The sequence below is a fragment of the Neofelis nebulosa genome, chromosome 18, assembly GCF_028018385.1.
Source record: "Neofelis nebulosa isolate mNeoNeb1 chromosome 18, mNeoNeb1.pri, whole genome shotgun sequence".
In the NCBI taxonomy this organism is placed as follows: domain Eukaryota; kingdom Metazoa; phylum Chordata; class Mammalia; order Carnivora; family Felidae; genus Neofelis; species Neofelis nebulosa.
Genome location: NC_080799.1, coordinates 33,593,635 through 33,611,327, shown reverse-complemented (window position 1 = coordinate 33,611,327; position 17,693 = coordinate 33,593,635). Strand labels below are relative to the sequence as shown.

Here is a 17,693-nt window from a genome sequence, read left to right as displayed (position 1 = left end):
ACTTGGATAGATCCTTGAGAACTCCATTCAAGCCAGTTCTTTCCTATCCTTCCATCCATCCTGCCTTTTCTCCTTTTTCTTTCTTTTTCTTTTTTTCTTTCTTTCTTTCTTTCTTTCTTTCTTTCTTTCTTTCTTTCCTCTTTCCTCCTTCCTTCCTCCTTCCCTCCCTCTCTCTCTCTTTCTCTTTCTTTCTTTCTTTCTTTCTTTCTTCTTTCTCTTCCTCTTTCTTTCTCACTTTCTTTCCTCTTTCCTCCCTCCCTCCCTCTCTCCCTTTCTTCCTCTTTCTTTCCTCTTCCTTCCTTCTTTCCTCTTTCTTTCTTTCTTTCTTTCTTTCTTTCTTTCTTTCTTTCCTCTTTTCTTCCTCCTTCCCTCCCTCTCTCCCTTTCTTTCCTTTCTTTCTTCCTCTTTCTTTCTCTCTTTCTTTCCTCCTTCCTTCCTTCCTCCCTTCCTCCTTCCCTCCCTCACTTCCTCCTTCCCTCCCTCACTTCCTCCCTTCCTTTTTCTTTCTTTTTCTTTCTTTCCTTCTTCCTTCCTTCATCCCTCCCTCCCTCCCTCCCTCTCTCCCTTTCTTTCTTCCTTCCTTCCTCTTTCTTTCCTCTTTCTTTCTTCTTTTTTTCTTCTTTTCTTTTGGTCATTTGCTCTTCTTTCACATTCTATTTATCACACAATGTTTCAACACCTGTTGGTTGAATTATTTAATTAAAACCTGTCTCTTCCTCTATGCCATCGATGTGACATGGACATGGGCTGTGCCTGTCTTGCTGACAGCTACTAACACAGTAACTGACACTTAAGTGCTTAATACATTTTTATTGAATGAATGAGCATTAAATAAATCACATTATAAAATTTCTCCTGGCTCAAAAGGCATTTTATTTTTTTTAGGTTTTATTTATTTATTTCCACCATTTTGAGAGAGACAGAGAGAGTGCAAGTGGGGAAAGGGCAGAGAGGAAAAGAGAGTATCCCAAGCAGGCTTTCACCACCAGCATGGAGCCGGATGCAGGGCCCGAACTCATAAAACCATGAGATCATGACCTGAGCTGAAACCAACAGTCAGACGCTTAACAGAGTGAGCCACCCAGGTGCTCCTCAAAGGCGTTTTAATAGTGCTTTTTGAAAATTATACCTCAGAGGTGTGCACATTAGAATCACCCCAGGGCTTTTTTTTTTAAATGTTTATTTATTTTTGAGAGAGAGAGAGACAGAGGGCGAGTGGGAAACAGGCAGAGAGAGAGGGAGGGAGACACAGAATCCGAAGCAGGCTCCAGGCTATGAGCTGTCAGCACAGAGCCCGATGTGGGGCTCGAACCCACAGACTGTGAGATCATGACCTGAGCCGAAGTCGGATTTCTTTTTGTTTTTGCCAACAACTTAAAAATATTTGGGTAGCTTTTCCTAATGAGGGAGCCTGTTATAAGACTGGCCCCCAGCCCCCCAGGAAACAGGGAAGAGAGAGCACATCAGAGCTTCAGGAAAGTCTGGTTTCTTTCCACCATCAAGAGGAAGTGGGGTAATTTTGTCCATTAAAGAGCATTTATTGTTGCTAGAAACTAATTTTCTTCCTATGCCTGAGCAAATAAGGTCATATCCTCCAACTCGATTGGGAGTTTATGTTGGGAAATGGGGAAAGAATAAAACATCACAGATATGGCACCTGTGGTAATAATAGCTACAATTTGCTGAGAGCTTAATCTGTGCAAGGTACTTTTCTACGTGCTTCATATATATTAACTTGGCTAGTCCTCCCAACAACCTCTTTACATCCTTTTTTTTAACTTTTAAAGTTACTTATTTTTTTTTTTTGAGAGAGAGAGAGAGAGAGAGAGAGAGAGAGGGAACACGAGCAGGGGAGGGGCAGAGAGAGAAAGAGAGAGGGAAAGTGAGCATCCCAAGCAGGCTCTGCACTGTCAGCACAGAGCCCAGTGCAGGGCTCAAACTCACAAGCCATGAGATCATGGCCTGAGCTGAAACCAAGAGTTGGATGCTTAATAGCCCAAGCCACCCAGGTGCCCCTATATCCTTATTTTAGATGAGAATATTCTATCTCACACAGTATCTTCTACCGGAGCCCTGAGCTCAGGAGATTTCTAGGTTTTCAGCTTTGTGAGAATGCAGGCATTTGGGGGTCTTGAAGAACGTTGTCAGTCATGGAGGCCAAAGTTTGTGGGTCTGGGGACAGACCCACCTAAGGTACAACCCCAGCCCTCCCACTTACTAACTGTATATCCTTGGGCAGTTTCACTCCCCTCTTAGCTCCTTGATTTTTTTATCTACAGTGGGGACAACCATACCTTCCACATGGGGTTTTGGGGAGGACTAAATGAGTTAATGAATGGATAGTGCCTGGAGCAGGACTTGGCACCTTGTAGCTTCCCAGGAGGGGCGATTTCCCTGCCTTTCTCACTTCTTCCTCCATCAGGTGGATTGGGTTATTTGGGCACATGGAGGGGCACCCATAACATCTGGCCTGTAAAGAATGACATTGTTGCTAGAGTGGGTGGACAGACTTGGAGAATGGGCAGGCCAATGTTTGCCAATGTGGATGTGACTGTCAGGTTGGCTGGGTAAGCCCGTGTGGCCCCTGATGCGACGTGCAGGAGCTTCTGGAACCTCCAAGGCTCTTGCTTTCCCAGCAGCCTGCTGGCCCAGATAAGCCAGCCTATGTTCACTCACGGGACTTTGGTTCAAGGCAGTACTGGGTTCTGGACTCTGGATTAGGTTTACATCTTGTCTCACTACGGAGCCTCATGCCAGTTTCTCCATTTCCCCAGTCTCCATTTTCCTAGGACTTAACTTGGAAGAATATTGGTGGCACCCTTGAAATATCCTCAATAAATCCTAGCCCCTTTGCTTTAGAAACAATTATACGTGAAGAGTTTACCCCTAGGAAAGAGACACACCTTTCTCTGTGCCCCCTAACATCATGTACATTCTAGGTCTGTGTCCTGTGTCCCACTCCACGGTGCTCTCTACAATAAAAATGCCACCAGTCTAAAAAGGAGACCACTGAATATAAGAATATAAATAGTCACATAATTTTCAGGGCCCTATACTGAGTCTGGCAGGGGGAGGCCTTAGGGAGGTCATGTAATAAGCATTTTCTGGATAGCAGCTCATAGATTGTAGCAACTGGCCACCTAGGAGCGCCCCTCTCCCCTTGGTGAACCCTGGGAGGTAAGTAAAGACCGGGCCGATGAGATTCGGCGCCCTCAGCCAAAGGATGGCCAAGGCCAGCGCCTGGGTTTGTCACGGAGGCAGAAAAATAGGGCTTTGGCTTGGGTGTCAGACTCCTCGCAGTGTGAGCTGGCGCTAGTTACTTAGTCGTTTTTTCCTCTCTGGAGTGGGGAGGATGGTAATGCCCACTTCGTGGGGTTGTTGTGAGAACCCATGGGGACTTGCATAAGTACTCGGGGCACAGTAAGCACCCCAAGCCCGGTGGTTAGGATTACTGCTGTCGCCGTGGTCGAGACTCTGCAAAAGCTCGCAGGTCCAGGGCCCCGGGCATGCGCATGCGCAAGCGCACCAGGCCGGCCAGGTGAGGGGAATCGACCGTCGCGCACCTGGCTTTTAACCCTTCGCGGTCACGGACCTAGGGGAATGGCTGCAGGAGCCGGGGCGGGGGATCGCGAGCACTGCTACGCCTGACCCCCGCGGCAGGGGGCGGCTTCTGGAGAGCCGCGCCGTGTCGGTTCCAGGCCGGGGTCCGCGCTTGCGGCGCGGCGCCGCGGGGAGGGCGGGGGAGCGCCGAAGGGAGCGAAGTCTCGCGAGATCGCGCGCGGTGGCGGCAGCGGCGGCGGCGGCGGCAGCGGCGGCCCTGGAGGTGAGCTGCGGCCGGCGGTGGCGGCCGTTGGGGACTGAGAAGGGGGTGAGAGCGGCGGAGGCCGAGGCCGGGCGGGGGAGCGGGCCCGGCGAGCGGTCCGCGTCCTGGGCGGCCGCCGCGGGGTGCCCGGCGGCCGCAGCGGAGCCGCCCGGTCCGCGCCGTCCCGGGACTCGCGCGGGCGAGGCGGGGCGGGGCGGCCGGGCCGGGGCCGCGGAGCCACCAGGGCCAGTCCCCTTCGCAGCCGGTCCCCGCGCTCGGGTGCGACCCCGGGGCCCGTCTCGGTGCCCTCCGGCGGCGGGGTTGACGCCAGGACGCGGTGCCGCTGGCCGCGGCAGCACGATTTATTGAGCGTTTACAGTATGCCGGGCACTTAACTTGCGCTGCTCCGCGCCGGGGCTGCACAGCGAGGCGAAGTGCCCTGCCCAGAGTCACCCTGCGGGAAGCGCCCGAGTGGGGGGTTCACACCCAGCCACACCGATTCCAGCCCCCACGTCCCGTCCTTGCCTCCCATCCTTGTCTCCACCCCCACTCTCAGGGTTTTAGGACTTGAAGTCTTCCTGGGGTCCGAGTTGGGCTGCAGTAGGTGTGTGGAGCCCCCCACCCCCCGGAACTGGCTGCAGCATGGTATAGCAGTGTCTTGGGAGAGGGTCTTTGGTTTTGGTCATATTCCCAGAAGGGTCCCTGACCCCCAGATGGTCAAGAACTCCTGTATGGCCCTGCACGACCCCAGAAGAGGTCTTAGAGCAGTGAGTATGTGCCAGGGATGGGTTGTCAGGCTGAATGGAAGTGGACTTTTGGAGTGCAGGGCTTGCTGTAAGCAAAGGAAACTTTGAAGTTTGATTGTCGTTGAGCACATGATTACAGTCTTTGGAAGCTGTGGTGCTCTCAGCCTTGTTAGAACCAAGACCCCTCCCCTTTGCAGCACACTTTCGCAAAGCCCGCTTTACCTCCCTACCATGAAACTCATCGACAGTGTAACCTACCTGCACATGTAGTTGAACATCACTGTGATGCTCCGATTTAAGTGTAAGGGAGAAATAAAAGAACCATTTATGACACACATCGCCGTTATCGTTTACATCTCGCACACACTGCTGTGCTGGAAGAGAGCTTGTACCGGGTGCTTGCAGCTGCTTCCAGTGAAGATGTTTAGATTGAACAGCAGTAAAAATATCAGGGACGATTTCACACAAGAAAAGGAAAGAGCGAAGCTATAGATGGACCTTGGCATGGGCGGGGAAGGGGTGGGGGGTAGACACCTAAGTGTTGGGATAACCTGTTTATGATAATAAAGGGAGAAAGAGCCTAGGTTGCAGTAAGGGTAACATGTCAAGGTAAATTACAGATTCAGCCAACACGCAAATAATATTATATAAGCCCTCCATGGATGCTGTGTTTTCAGTCCACATTGAATGGCACCTTTTGTGTCACAAGCTTTGAGGCAGTGCTGGATTCCTGCCACTTATCACTGATAACGAATAAAATATTAGATTGAAATTTTTGGATTCAGTGCTGATATCTCATTAGTTAATATGCTCAGTATTGTGACCTTGTAACTGTATGTTAGCAGTGTGTGATGTCAGGCTGTGGCCACTAATTTCAGACATATTTTATCTCAACTTTTCTCATTTTAGCTACCTTCTCCTAAATCACTGGGGTTTCCCCATAATTCCTTATTAAAAACTTTTCGGTAGTATGTTCTAAAGTAATGCCTGTTTATAGTGATTAATCTGGCTGGACATTTAAAAGATTTTCAGGGCCAGGATGGATCTTCATTATCTGTTGCATGCATTGTGTGAAGTCAGTCCAGCATCCTGGTCCCCAACTACTAAATGCCAGTGGGTCCCCCAGTTACTTCTGTATCTAAACATGTCTCTTAAGGGACACTACCAACCCCACCCTGAGATCCACTCTAAACAGCAGTCCATGGTCTACTCAGTTATAACAGGAAAGGGGGCAGATTTTAACTGACAACTTTTGTGGGGAAAAAAATGTTTCCCCTATTCTTTCTGAGGCATCTGACGTATCAGAAGGGCAGGCTCTTGGCTAGTAACGCTCTCATTGATTATTCTAGAATCTCAGATGGGAGAGGTTCATACCTATATCCCTTTGCCTAAAAACTTGCTTTATTTGTGATTCTTGTTAGAAATGCTGACACTAAACACCTGAATCAGTGAGCAGTGTGAGGTAGGATGGATTTGGGAAGTGACAGTGACAATGTGTAGAATAACTAAAGAGGTCTGAGTTAAAGTAAAATATAAATTAGTGTAACCACTTACTAAATAACTTTTTTCTTGCTAATATCCATAATAGAGAATTTAGATGATGTAGATGGATTCAGAGGTGCAAATTCAAAGGTGTAGAATGTCCTGTAATCACATAGGTCCTAAGTCCTCCGAGTGTGATTTGTTAGATATTGTCTTTTCGTTTGAAACTGTTCATCTTGTTGCCAGGAGGAAAATGCAACTGAGTCACAAAGTTCAACTCAGAGTCACATATAGCTATAGTGTAACACCGTACATTTCTTCAACTCTTGTTAAATCTGTAAAACCAATTTATTTTTCTTATTGTTGAATGGAGAAGATGCTGTACGATGCATATTGTTCATTGCTTGTTACTTTTGAAAGGTGGAAACAAACATGTAAGTAAAGGCTCTTGTCAGAATAGGATGATAATGTATTTTAAATTGACTAGAGATAGATAAATTGAATACTTACAGATGGGAAAATCCTCCAGATTGAGAGTAATTAACTTTTATTACTTTGAGCAAGCCATATCATGTTGCAGGGTAAAAAGAGGTCATCCCTCTTTTTTTTTTTTTTCTCACTACTTTTTTTCATCACTACTTAAAAAAAATATATGTATAAAAATGGAACAAATAATATGAATTGCATAGATATTGAAATTTCCACTTCTTAGGTGTAGGGATACATTGTTGAATGGGCAAAAATCATGCCTTTGTAGATGAAAAAGAGTGACTTACTATGCACATATCTTTGGGCTTTATAATTAAGCTATTTCATTATTTTTTAAGATGCATCTCTAAAATGAAATGGTATTTTAAAATTGGCGTGTCATGATTTGGCAACTTTTCTTAGTGGCACATGAAATAATAGTATGTCTCAGAATTGATGGTGTCTTCCTTCAGTGACATAGGGAATGTGTACAAATTTCAGCACCTTGATTAATGTTTAACGCCAAAAAATTTACCCCAAGCATGACTTGCAAAATGAAAGGACACATTTCTAGATACTTCCATCTGAACTAGAATCCTTTACTCAGAAGATTCCTATTTAAAAAAAAAAAAAGTCCCCCCCCATGTAACGCAAATGAAAAATCAGTACTTATCAATATAAGAACAACTTTTCTTAAAAATTTTTAAATGTTTATTTTTGAGAGAGAGACAGAGACATAGCATGAGTGGGGGAGGGGCAGAGAGAGAGGGAGACACAGACTCCCAAGCAGGCTCCAGGCTCTGAGCTGTCAGCACAGAGTCCGATGCGGGACTCGAACCCATGAACCATGAGATCGTGACCTGAGCCAAAGTTGGAGACTCAACCGACTGAACCACCCAGGTGTCCCCAGAACAAATTTATATAAGATTTTTAGAAAGAAACATGCTGGGTGATTTTTCATGGAGAGCAGATGGTGTGGTTAATGGATTTGCGGTAAAGTTAATCAGACAGTGTAACCCAACAGATATAAGAATATGGTTTTGTTTTGTTTTTGTTTTTTTCCATTTTGGAATGGTCATAAGTACACTCATAATTGACAGTTTCTTCGGATGGGACATCCTTAAAGTGGATTTCAACAGTTCATAGTTATTATTGTCTTAATAAGAAATATTTTTGAAAATATATTTACTACATGTTAGGTACAGCTTTTTTATGGGAGGCTGCACGGTTTCTCTTAGCCAGAAATCCTGTGTAAGGACTTTTTCCATCTGATGTTGAGGGCAGGTTCCATAGGACCGTCAGTCACATGAAGACTGCTTGCCTCTCGCCTCCCCCAGGTGGACCTCACCTATTCTAAGTGTGTTTCTCCAAACCAGCAGCATCCTGGAGCTTGTTTGAAATGCAGACTCTGGGGCCCATCCTAGACCTACTGAACTGGGATCTTCCTTTTAACAAAATCCTACTCCAAGTGATGCACATGAATGTGTGGGAAGCGCTGGACCAGATCAGTTGCTCTCACACTTGGGTGTGCATTATAGGAATTGCTATGTTCGTCCACTACTCCCAGGGTTTTCCTGTTCAGTAACTCGGTGCCGGGGCCGGGGACTTCTCCCCAGGTTCTTAGGTGATGCTGATGCTGATGGGCCAGGGCCATACTATGAGAACCAATAGACGAAGGCATCCTTTTCATTGCCCCTTCCTTTTCTCTCCTTTGTAACTCCTCGCCCCTTTAAATAGCTCTTTTTATGGATTATTATAATTGTAGGTTTCAGACTGGTTGGAGAAAAAGATTACGTTGTCTTTTATAGCTTTTAGTGATGGCCACACTAAAATTGCTTGTCGATATCTAATTTCAGAGAAAATTCTCTTTTTTAATGCTTGTTGGATTTTGACTCTGGCTAATAAGTAGTTCTCTTTCTCTTCTTTCTATGAGTTACCCTTAAAAAAAAAAACGGGTAGATACAATCTATTTTATTTATTTATTTATTTATTTATTTATTTATTTATTTATTTTAATGTTTATTTTTAAGAGAGAGTGTGTGTGAGAGAGTCGGGTTGAGGCAGAGAGAGAGAGGGAGATGGAGAATACCAAGCAGGCTTTGCTCTAACAGCATGAGGCTATCAGCTCAGGGCTTGAACTCAAAAACCATGAGATCATGACCTGAGCCAAAAACCGAGTTGAATGCTTAACCGACTGAGCCACCCATGTGCCCCAGGTTACACTTGTAATGCTTTAAAATAATTTTTGTATAGGTAAGATATTCGTGTAGTTCAAAAATTAAAACAGCTTATTTGGAGGAGTCTGGTTTCCAACTCTTGTGATCTAATCTGTCCTCTCTTCCCATAAATAACCTCTTTTATTTGTATCGTTACAGATCTTCCTTTGTGTAGACACAAGCCAATACCAGCAGAGTATACATACCTCCTTCTTTGTATATAAAATATAGCATACCTTGTAAATTATTCAGCCCCTTGCTTTTTGGCCAGTTCACATACCTTTGGGATCTTTCCATATTAATGTGTAGAAAACACTTTATTAATAGCTTCAGAATATTCCAGTGTATGCCTGTGCCATAGTTTATTGAACTAGCCCCTGTGCATCAACTATTGATGCCTATTTGAGTTTTGTTCAGCCCCTTAACAATCACAATGCCATGGTGAATAAACTTGTACACATTTCATATATGTGAGGTATATCTGTGGGATATCTTTCCAAAGTGAGACTACTGGTTCGTTGAGCAATGCATTGATAATTTTGATAAATTCTGCCCTTCTTTAGGGTTGTACATTTTGAACTCCTGCAAGTAATGCATTTATGGTACCCGTTCCTCCAGGGGCTCTCCAGCAGTGTTTCCCAACCTATAGATTTTATTATTCTGATACGTGAAATATGATAACACTGTAGTCTTAATGTGCCTTACTTTGATTATGAATAAGGCTGAGCATCTTTTCATATGCTTAAAGGCAATTTCTATTTCCTTTTCTATGAACTACCTGTTCATACCCTTTGTAATTTTTCTTTTGGATTGCCTTTTTCTTACCGGTTTCTAGGAATGTATAAATCAGAGAGATTAGCCCTTTGGGATGTGAGTTGCGCTTTCCCCCAGTTTATTTGTTTTTTAATTTATGTCCATATATTTTGGCATAGAGAAGGGTTAAAAGATTTTTCTTTAAATTTTAGGTAGTTTTTTCTAATCTTTTACGGTGTCTGGATTTTTCGTCACAGAAAGGCCGCCAAGAATTTGAAATTTGTTCGTGTTTTCCTTCAGTGCTTGTATGATTTCATTTTTACTCCTTTTTAAAAAATATTTATTTACTTTTGTGAGAGAGAGTGCACGCAAGTCAGGGAAGGGGCAGAGAGAGAAAGGGAAACAGAGAATCTGAAGCAGGTCCCAGAGACTCCTAGCTGTCATTGCAGAGCCTGAAGGCGGTTGGGGGGAGTGTGTCGAACTCACAACCGGTGAGATCATGACCTGAGCCAAAGTTGCATGCTTAACCGACTGAGCCACCCAGGTCCCCTCATTTTTACTCTTAAATCTTTGATATACAGTATATGGGATTTATTCTGGTGTTCAGGGATGGTATATAGATTCACCTTTATCTTTTTTCATGTAGCTGCCAGCTATCTTTACCCATTTGTTTCAGAATACAATACACTGTTATTGTATTTAGAACTTCCACGTGTATTGGGGCCCATCTGTGGACTCCCTGTTCTATTCCATTAGTCTTTGTATTCAGATACCAGTTCACGTTATTGGTTTTATAAACTGTTTTAGTTTCCCCCGTTGCCCTTCATTTTCCTGGAAATTCTTGCTTGTTCACTTTTCCATGTTAACTTTATAATCATTTTGTCTAGTTCCAGAAAAAAAAAAAGCTTTAAAAAATTGAGATCATGTTAAAATTATAAACTAATTTTATGGAGAGAATTTGTATGCCCTTGATATTGAATTTTCCCATCCAAGAACCTTGTGTAGTTTTTTCATTTGTTTGGTTTTACTTTTGAGTCCTTCTGGAGCATTTAAAATTTTTTCCTACATACGTTTTGCCAATTTTTTTAAAATTTATTTTACGTATTTTATCTTTTGTGTTGCTTTTGTGAGATCTTCTCTGTATCTTTTCTAAGTGGTTTTGCCTGTATGTATGGAGGTTGTTTTTCTGTATGAGTACAGAAATTGACAGACCCTGAAGTTACAAGTAGTTTTTAAGAGACTTCAAATTCTGCAAATTCCCGTGTACATTTTCGCCCAAGAGAAAGAAAGCTTTGAGGGTCAAGCTTGCAGTTGAAATCCGTGTCTGCATTTATTAGCCCTTGGACTTGAGGAGGTCTGTTTGACTTCTCTTAGCCTCACTTCCTGAACCTGTACAAGGAAGCATTCTGTGTAAGGATGTTGGAGGAATTAAACAAGAACGCAAGAGACTCATCACTTACTGCTGCTTCCACCACCAAGGCCAACATGGGTTGAGGCCACTGGGTTTTTTCTTTTTCCCACTCTTACCCCTTTCATCGTTGAAAGAGGAAAAAAAGAAACCATGGAGAAAAACAGTCAAGTGTTGGGATTGAAGTTAAAAGTAAGCTCGGATTCAATGCCAACGGGATAATCAGTGTGCTTGAGATAGGAAACAAACGCAGCTCCGCACTTGAGGCCCCTCCTACTTTCTGGCGTTACTACTTACTGCCCTGTAGATGCACCCTGACAGCAAGGCTACTTAGCTTTCCCTGAAGACCCTGTGTATCCTGTAACACCATCCCTTCCACCCAGAATGTTCTGCTACCTGTGTCTGCCGGTTCGGATACGTACTCCCCCTCGGCCAGTGAAGAACAGTATCCGTCTCCTTGTGCAGTTCATCTGCCCTATAGCTTGGCCTGCGATCGACTGGAAAGCGAAGAGAGAAACCATAGCTGTCCATTCATCCAAAGATGCCCACAAAATACCTGGCAAAGGATGGACGCTCAGGTATTTGTTAAATAAGTGAATGAATAATTGACTTTGATCTTTCTTTGGCCTTATAGTATCTGGGTAACTCTTATACTCTATACTGTAAGCCCCTTGAGGACAAGGATTATATCATCTCTTAATAACAACAGTAATAATGGTGGTGAGAGGCAAACAGACTTATTATGTAAGAGCATATAATAGTAAAAACAGGGACACCTGGGTGGCTCAGTCACTTAAGCGTCTAACTTTGGTTCAGGTCATGATCTCACGGTCTGTCAGTTTGAGCCCCGTGTCGGGCTCTGTGCTGACAGCTCGGAGCCTGAAGCATGTTTCAGATTCTGTCTCTCCCTCTCTCTCTGCTCCTTCCCGCGCGTGCTGTGTCTCTGTCTCTCAAAAATAAATAATAAGCATTAAAAAAAAGAGTAAAAACCCAAATTAGCATTTATTGAACCTTTATTATGTTCCAGGAACTGTTGTACAGTCCCTCACGTGGATTATCTCCTGTAATCCTCAGCAGTCCTAGAATTGGGTGCTGTTTATCTCTGTGCAGGAACCAGGGCGCACGAGCTAGGAAGTGCTACAGCTGAGATTCACATACAGACGTTCCGAGTCTGGCAGCCCAACCCTTAACCTTTTACAGTGTTCTCCACCTGTTTGTTGAGTTTGCCATTTATAGGTTCTTGAACAATTTAGGAAAAGTTACTTAATCACACTTGCAACTTGCCGTTTTCCTTCCCAGCCATCCCATTTTAGTAACTTCTGTTTTGTTCTTTCCAATTTATCTCAGACTTCATGCTTTCCAGGAGGCTTTCTCTGACTGCCCCCGCCAGGCATGTAGTAGGTGGTCAGGAAAAAGTAATTTTTACTTTCTCCGCGCCCCCCCCCACCCCACCCCGCCGCCCCCCGCAGGTTCACAGTAAAGGTGCTAAGAAAGAGGATGTAAGACAGGAAGATAATTAAATATTTTTACTGAGGTAAGTTTTTTATGATTTAATTTTTTTCAAAAGGAAACCTCCCCCTCCTCCAACCTCCCAGCCTCCCTCCCCCCCAGCACCGTTTTTTTTTTTTTTTTAATTTCTCTTCACAGCCTCCTTTCAAGGGAGATAGTGGCACACAGAAACGCCTGCCATTAATATCTTGCTGAACATACTTTAAGAAATGTACCAGTGGATTTAGAAGTACTCGTATACAAATCATTAAATAAATTGGTTTACGCTGTAGATGGTAGTCTTTTTTTAATGCAACAATGTAGTTTATATAATTCTCTACCCACGAGTTGTACAAGGCGTGCATAACCATTCATGATTATACTGTGTGATATTTCATTGTTGGGAGGCGCCATACTTGAATCATTCCTTTGATGACCATTTAGACCGTTTCTAGCGGATAGTGGTGTGTTGATCAGCTTGTACTCACATCGCTGTGTCCTTGTTCATTTGTCTCCCCGGAGGTATAAGTGCTGAGTCAGACATGACGCACATTTTCAGCGTTGGTCCATTTGGCCAAACTACCCTCTGTAAAGACTACCAGTTGATCACCTGCCCTCCAGCCCTGCAGAGTTGATGAGAGTCCTGTTTTCCATACGCCTGCCCACACCGAGTTCTGTTAACCTTTTTAATCTTTGCCAATCCAATAGGAGAAAAAAATAGTATCTTTGAGATAGCAAGGTTTTGACCTAAATAAGCCTTTTATGTTTTCAAAGACCTCTTTCATCTGATACTCTCACTGACATGAAGAATTTCCTTACATGAGAACAGACCTGTGATTCTCCTGTGTGAGTGAGACACTCTCTTGGACTTGAATATGAGGAGAATGTTCAAATATGTTGAGTCCTTTGTTTTTAGTTCTGTTTCCCTGATTACCTCATTACAAATATTTTTCAATTATTGGCAACTAACTAATTGTTTTGGATACTGGACGTTTTCCTCTGTAGGGAGCAGTACTTTGTTTTTTATTCATTCATAGTGGAGCTTGAAGAAGCTTTAAAAACTGACTCGTTAACATCTTTCAAACACGGATCCCAGTTGCAGACTAGCATAGAGAATGTGATTCGCAAACTTGGGTGACAGTGGAATCTGTATTGAACTTGTCAATTACACGAATACTTGTTCAACAGTAAACCTGTGAATATCGATACGGAGTCTCATCTGTCCAGAGTATTTTGTCAGTTTCTGATGTGAATGTGAGCTCTGATTTTATGTTTGTTTTAGATTTTATTTCAATCAAATGAGAGTTCTTAAGGAAGGTCTCCCATGAAACAGACTCCAGCCATGTCATTGTCCTACTGTTTGTTCTTTGTATAAAAAGCGTCTTAAAATTCATCTTTTTTTCTTATGTATAAAATGGATCTTCTTATAATATAGATTGTGTTTCATGTGGGTCCTTTCCTTTTCATTCCAAGTTAACATTATTGAGGCTGCAGCCAAGTGTGTTTTATCTACCAGCTTATAACTGGCAACTAATGTGACACCTGGCACATATGCGGCAGACGCTCAAGTTGTTTTTGAGGGAATTAATGATTGGTGTGTATTGGCATTGTTGAGTTAGAACTAAGATGTAAGTGAGGAGTCCCTTAGGTTTTAATGAAGACATTTAATTTCTTGGAGAAGAAAGCTAGTATCTGTGACTCTTAAATGCACCTAAATCTAGACATGCATAATTATAGTGACACTTACTACAGTAACATTTTGTGACATTTTGTTTGGACTATTGGTTTGGATTATATCCCATTTCGTTGTTGTTGTAGTTGTTGTTGTTGTTGTTGCTGTTGCTGTTAAGGGCATAGTAAGTATCTAAACTAGGTAAGATGCTAGATCTTAATTCAAGAATCCTATGATGTTTGGTATTATAGACATGGGATGATTTTTCAGCTGTTATTTGTAGACAAGGCTAAAGAGAATACCCCAGAATATATTTTAAATTATGATGGAGAGGGGCACTGGGTGGCTTAGTCGGTTAAGTGTCCGACTTCAGCTTAGGTCATGATGTCACAGTTCGTGAGTTCGAGCCCCGAATCGGGCTCTGTGCTGACAGCTCAGAGCCCGGAGCCTGTTTCGGATTCTCTGTCTCCCTCCCTCTCTGCCCCTCCGCCACTTGGGCTTGTCTCTCTCTTTCCAAAAAAAAAATAAAAGATTAAAAAAATAAAAAAAAAATAAAAAAACTATGATGGAAAGACATTGAGTTATATTTTAATTGTGTGGTTCAGCATTTGTTAAAAATAGAAGTAGAGAAACAGATTGCCAGCCATTGAGAAGACTGTATAAATCTTTGTCCAGTATCCTGCCTTTTAAGCTTTTCTGACTCCTAAACTAGTTCTTCACAGCCAAAATAAACACAGCAGATGGAACAAGCATTTAATAGATTTAAGCAGTGTTGGGGACTTTTGTTTCATACATTTTGTTTCCACTGGATTATGGGGTTTTAGAGAATGCATGAGCTAGTTTTAATTAGCATTTTAGCAGCAGTTATTTGCATGTAAAAAATTTTAAATCGATTAAATAACCCCCTAGCAATTTTTATTTGTACTTTAATTTCCTTAGCAACCCCTTACTAAATAAATAGTCCAAGTGAAATCTAGGCAGACCTGAAAGGACATTATTGAGTCTTCATTAGTGGGGTCGAAATTAATGAGATTTCCTGGAGTTTTTCCTTGGATATTTTAGTGTGGCTAATGGTATAACCTTGTAATTGTCTTCTAAAATCACCAAAGTTCTGGGTTCTTGAAACTTTTTCTGTGGTAGTGCAGGAATTTGCTTACAGGGTAGCTTTCATTTCACTGAGGAGCTAATTTCTGTAATTGCATGCTTTAAAACCTTAAATCTAAAAATACTCCTGAAAAGTGAGGAATTACCAGTAGTACTTAAACCAAAGTCTTAATTAGAATTAAGACTTTATCTTTTATTTCTGCTCTTAGCTGTATTTGTAAAAATTGTTCTGCATTTCAACAGATTTTAAGACATTCTTATGTATTAATGGGTTGGATTTTGTGCATTTGTAACAATTGCTTCCTATTTTAGGCGTACCGCTTAAAGTTTAGACTGGCAGTATAAGTGGCTATTTGATTGGAAAGTTGGAAAGAGGAGAAGTTCTGTCTTCATATCCAGAATTTGTGGTGGTAGACTATTCACATGAAATGGTTTCATGGTCAGGGTGAGGGTATGGAAGAGTGGAAAGCGATTTTTCAGTGCTTCTGTGCGGCTGAATCCCTAGTAAGCACCCGGGGCTTACTTCTGCAGTGTGCATACCTGAGTTGGTCTCTCACAAAGGCATTATTCTCACCCTAGAGAGGCAGAGAGCAGTGGAGAGCGGTAGCTTTGGGCTTCAAGTTCCACGACGAGCACAGGGCTTAGAGAAACTCCCTCGGGAAATCTCCAGCCTCTGAACGGTCCATCCTCCTCCAGAAGTCTTCCTTGCTAACGCCGGAAGCTTGGCCTTGTGTTGGGCTTGATAGAAATTTGTCTGGAGCGGGGCAGAGGGAGTCGGACTCTTGTCTGTTACTGCAGGGTCCAGAGACTCTCTTTAAATAGACTTCCAGCACGGGAGTATGGCTGATCCTGTCCTACCGGTGTGACCAGTACGGGAGCTGCACGCACGCTTCGCCTTTGTGCCCGTTTGGTTTGTTCAGAGAGGATGCCCACTTCGTGGCGAGGGTCGTGTTTGTGTTTGTTAAACCCACTAAGTTTTGTTTTAAGTAGATTTTGGTCTATTCTAATGTGACAAAGTTTTTCAGTCTGAATGTTCTAGCAGCCATCACTCAAACATGAATTGCTGTCACTGGGAAAGGATATCCTCCTACATCTTTTCTGGAGTGCTTGAAACCATCCCACTTCCTTTTTCTTTTACCTTAAGAACTGATTACTGCCACTGGGGAATTATAATCAGATGGCGTCAATCTTTACAGAAAGGTTACCAATTATTGCACTGAAAAATAGGCATTTCTCCCTAATGGTACGTGTTTCTCTTGGTATGTCTCACTCGGTTCAGTACTTTTAAATACCTTTTAGGTGAATGAATGCTTTGTGTCATGCCCTGATTTAATACATTTAAAGCAGACGTTATTGATGGCTTTCTTCCTTTCAGTTCTGTGGAAGGGGGTAATTTATTTAATATGAAATCTTCACAGGATCTTTTGGTTGTTTAGGTGTCCTTGGGGTAGAAAAAGGATGGCTGATGTCAGTTACTTATACTGTGATGGAAGCTCTAAAATGAGCATTTGCTGTGAAGAGTTGAGAGTGGTAGGGATTGGCATACTGAGCACTGGCCGTTCCCACGTTTTGACCTTAACAACACGCGGAGGATAGATATAATCACCCGGTTTTAGAGCACAGAATGCCTTCGTTATGAAAGTTGTCCTTGGGCACTCAGCTAGTGTGTTAAAAAACAAAGCAAAACAATGACTTGAATTCATACGTCTCTGGCTCCAGAGTGTGCTCTCTTCTTCTCTGCACTAGCAGAGAAAGGGGTCTCACAGTTGCTGGAGTGCTTCATCATTGTGGATAATTGTTGTGTCGGACAGAGCGAGGAGGAGGCTACTTGACCACCACCATCACCATCCTCTTTATTTTGAACGTTCTCCAGCATCAACGGATGAAGTTAGGAGCCTGCCAGGGTGTCTGGCTCACTGTGTTCAATACAACATGGGCTTGTTTAATTGAGCAGTGCTTGGAGATGAAAGGTTCACGACGGCCAAGTACAAACAGACCTTCTGTGGGATGTTAATTTTGTTACAGGACGGAATGCTTGTTTTTCATTTTTTCATGAGTTAAAAAGGACTTGGACTTGTTGAAATCTGTGTGATCAAAGGGAAGCAAGCAGTGCTGCTGAACTTTTTTTTTGTTGTTGTTCAGTCTTTGCTAATTCCGTTTCGTACCTGCCAGCATATTGCAAATCGTGTGCCGTTTTGTTCTTTCCTCTTTTTCCTTCGGATTGGATTTTATGGTCGGTCGCTGTGGGGATCTAGTGGTAGGGAAATACATCATTTCCTCCTCTGGACAGATTGTGTGTTTTTTACAACAGGTTATCCTTAGCAGGCAGAGTGGTTCAGCCAGGCCTTTGCACAGAGGTGTCACTATATGATTTTGTGCAGTCACTTTTTTTAACAATAGCTCTATTGAGATATAATTCACGTACCATACATTTCAGCTAGTACGTTTAAGGCACACGGTTTCGTGGACTTTAGTATACCTAGAGCTGTGCACCGATCCTCCCTCTCTAATTCCAGAACACTTTGATCACCCCAGAAGGAATGCCCATCCCCGT

The 17,693-nt window shown here is 43.0% G+C and overlaps 1 protein-coding gene across 8 annotated transcripts in view; it reads left to right on the top strand.

Annotated features, from left to right (window-relative positions):
- The first annotated feature begins 3,766 nt into the window (after nt 1-3,766).
- MRTFB (myocardin related transcription factor B) overlaps nt 3,767-17,693 on the top strand; it is a 199,408-nt gene continuing 185,481 nt past the window's right edge. For 2 of the 8 annotated variants that reach the window (XM_058709849.1, XM_058709842.1), the window contains exon 1: nt 3,770-3,823. The gene's annotated coding sequence lies outside the window, so the exon portion shown is untranslated. Of the gene's footprint in view, nt 3,824-17,693 lie in introns of all 8 variants that reach the window. The other 6 variants (XM_058709844.1, XM_058709851.1, XM_058709841.1 and 3 more) reach the window with 5 other exon arrangements.